This window comes from Parasteatoda tepidariorum, chromosome 7 (genome assembly GCF_043381705.1).
Source record: "Parasteatoda tepidariorum isolate YZ-2023 chromosome 7, CAS_Ptep_4.0, whole genome shotgun sequence".
NCBI lineage: Eukaryota > Metazoa > Arthropoda > Arachnida > Araneae > Theridiidae > Parasteatoda > Parasteatoda tepidariorum.
Window position 1 is genome coordinate 88,295,517 of NC_092210.1, and position 3,811 is coordinate 88,299,327.

The following is a 3,811-nucleotide window of genomic DNA, read 5'->3' on the forward strand; positions in this document are numbered from 1 at the left end:
ATATAAAGAACCTGATGTCATTAAATTTATCAAAATTCAAAGGATTAAATGGGCAGGCCACATTATAAGAATGGAGGATAGCAGGACAACCAAAAAAGTTTTCTGTGCCAGGCCAACAGGTACAAGAAAAAGAGGACGACCAAACCTAAGATTTTTAGACTGCCTTGAAAAGGACCTACAAATTTTAAAGATAATTAACTGGAGAACCTTGGCTAAGGGAAGAATGTCTTGGCATAGACTTGTTGAGAAGGGAAAGGCCCATCCTGGGCTGTCGTGCCAATGAGAAGAAGAAGAAGAAGTTGATAACTAATACTATGTGCAACACCATCTCTATGAAACTTGATTTCATTACCAAGCAGTTTTGAAATGTCATGCAGCATTCTGCCTCTGAACACATGTAAAATGAATGAGTACACGATTACTATTTTCTTTCTTTTTTTTTACCTATTGGCAAAATGGGTCCTGGTTTGGATTTCATGGCGCACTTTTCAACTGCAATAATGAAGAGTAATAGTAAACAGTGCGCATGCGTTGCTATGGCGACCGGTGCAGTTTGATAATTTTTTTAGAATTCTTTTTTTTTTTTTTTTTTTTTTTTTTTTTTTTTTTTNTTTCATTTATAATCTTGTTATGCATTAAGTTGGTGAATTTATTTTTGATACATGGGACCAGAGAGATTCCATAAATACTTCTTGAGTAGTGAATAAAAGAGAATTTCGTCCTTTGAACGATATTTTTGTTTTTATTGTATTAATTAAGAATCAGAAATTCTAACCTACAGTTCATACTGGATCGTTTTCAATACTAATTCAGGTGAATATCGCAAATAAAGAGGGTCCNAAAAAAAAAAAAAAAAAAAAAAAAAAAAAAAAAAAAAAAAAAAAAAAACGATGCCAAGGCCTAAACTTACCGAGGCTGGAAAAACCAAAGAACTTAGACGGGAATACCTTAAGCGTTGCACACAAACGGCAAAACGGACTGGGTGTTGATCACCAGTTAGGGATAAAAGGTTCTATTGTCAACGTACCCAATAACTTGCACACAAGACCGTAGACTGTTTTCCACGCAATATAAATGATTCATTCATTAATCATGTAAAATTGAAAAAAAGCCTAGCTTTCGAATCATATTTCATGTATGAACTTGTGAATCCGAAACGGGTATATGAAGCAGCTCACAATCTCCATCAAGCACCATTGTATCAATCCGAAAATTTTAATATTGATCTCGATTGGCTGTTCAATGTCTATTCATTCATCATAAGAATTTACACAGAATGTGTCTGAGCCGCATTTAAATATGTCTGTGAAATTGTGTAACGAGCAGTTCAGGGATTAACAGTTAAAGATGTCCAAGATGAAAACACAATAAATTTTCTTTTCCAAATAAAATTAAACAAGAGCCATTTTGCCACTAGGTAACTTGTGATCACCTTGAGGCTATCACAATTTTCTTCATTTCATAATGAATAGTATTTGAATTTCTTTTTTTTTTTATTGCTGAAATTCTTTTATTTGAGTATTGGTGTTCGAAAAGGCGTAGAGCAGAACTCTCTGCCTATGACAACATTTCGCATGCTTTCACCAATAGCGTGTGGAGAGTCATAGAAGGAGAAAGTAAGTTAGTTTCTATTGTGATTTTCAACTAGATTAAGAAAAATTTAAGTTAGGAAACTTATATAGAACTGAAAACTACATTAAACATACTTCTAAAAGAAAGCGCCATGGAAATTTTAAAAAATATTTTAACAATTAAATACGAGTAATTTTAAGAAAAAGAAAAATATCGTAGCACGTAGGATAGAGAAGGGTCAAAGGCATCGTACCGATCTTCTCTCCAAAAGGCGTTATTCGAGCATTGTGATCGCGAATGGTGTTTTCATGCTGCTACCATGCTCTTTTTTTTCAGCTTTTCGTCTGTATTTTCTGTAAGACAAAATTATCATTTTAAAAAAGTAAGCGCATTTAAGATTTTTTTGATATGTCACTACATTAAAAATAATGTTATGTGCTTTCGGAGAAATTGGATGATTTTTGAGGATACGTGTTAAAAATCGGGGCATGTTCATTTGGCAATCGAAATGGGTGACAGGAGGCGCAGAGCAGAACTCTCTACCTATGTAACACTTCGCGTGCTTTCACCATTAGCTTGTGAAGAATCATAAAAGAAGGAAGTATGTTACTTTCCGAGTTGACTTTAGTACCTTAAAAGTCTTTAATATCTTAAAATCTTTTAAGTTTTGATACTCTTTGGAACTGAAAACTGCATTAAACAAAGTTCTAAAAGAAAGCACCATGGATATTTTAAAAAAATATTTTATTAATTAAGAACGAAAAATATTAAGAAAAGGAAAAAAGCGTAGTACATTCCTATACAACTGAAAAGAGGAAGAGAAGGGCCAAATGCATGCAACCAGTCTTCTCCCCAGATGGCGTATTCGAGCGTTGCGATCGCCTTTTAAAGAATTTGAAAGTTTTTGAGAATAATTAATGGAATTCGAGGACTGGTCCTCAAGAGTTTGAGAACGTTTGGTCACAATAACTTATTAGTTTCCCCCATTGTATTAAGGAACATTTACACTACATGCGATTACCCTAGACGCGCGTGCGTGCGTACGTATAGAATGTTACGTAATTCGCGATCGCAACGCTCGAGTACGCCCTCTATCGGGAGCCTGTAAATATCAGACATTAATTTATCACGTTTTCATTTAGTTCCATAAAAATCATCGGCCATGACGGACGCCATTTTCTTAGCAGCAAGTAAAAATCAAAATTTCCCTAAGGAGCAGCTGAAGAACTTGAAAAAGCTAACCAGAACATGCCAAACATTGAAGCAGAACACGCCAAGCATTTGAAGAACAATTTCTCAATAATTCTTACCTTTTTATTACCAACAACATAACTTACAATTTCATGATCACTTGCTGTTACAGATGTGTATATTACGGTATAATAATTTTTTCTGTCTTCAATTCATTACAAATTAAAATGAAGTCAACATTGCTTTCGTCATTCCAATAAAGAAATGTGAATTCAGAACGCCAAGAACTGCAATAGTTATAGAATATTCTTTATTATAGAACAGTATATATTTCTGTATCTATATAATTCGGAAAACAACAATAAAGAATCAACCAAATTACTTGAAATAGTGTCATTTGTGCTGATGATTAATACATTTTTTATCGTTTTCTTGGTAAGTATTTCTTAGTTTTGAAAGAATAGACAATTTCGACTAGAATTCAGGTGTTCTGTTTTTAAGCTACATATTCAAATTCATATCGAGATCTTACAATTATAAAATTTTGATGTGTGGTATGTTATCTAAAAGTAATAAAGGGATAATCTATGCACATATTATTTGAAAATAAAACTTTCAAACAAAGAACATTTCATTTGGAACTCTACGGATTTATAAAAAAGGTAAGTGTTATGATTTTTATAATAAAAAATTATAATTTTTTTTTCTTTTCTTATTTGATGATAGTTCTCTGCAGAATGGTTTCTTACGTCTGATTAAGAACTATAAGAAAAGAAACTATATAAAAGTTTTAATTTCAATGTAAAGAATTCTTAAAATCGTTTTTTATCCTAAGAATTCTTTTTTCTTCGTTTTATAGTTTATAATTTTTTGATAAAAATTGTTGTCAAAATACTTTTTTTGAAAACATAAATGGAAAAACATTATGTGTTTATGTATACTTCTTGCATATTCTAATGTTTCAAGTAATATGATTCAGAAAAGTATGAATAAAAATTCGGTACTTATGTATTAACGCCACAGCAGCTACAGATTATGAAGACAGTCA

The 3,811-nt window shown here is 32.1% G+C and overlaps 1 protein-coding gene across 3 annotated transcripts in view; it reads left to right on the plus strand.

The window, feature by feature from the left end:
* Positions 1-3,811, plus strand: part of LOC107440600 (hypoxanthine-guanine phosphoribosyltransferase) — a 31,533-nt gene that overhangs the window by 1,378 nt on the left and 26,344 nt on the right. The gene's annotated exons all lie outside the window — the stretch shown is intronic.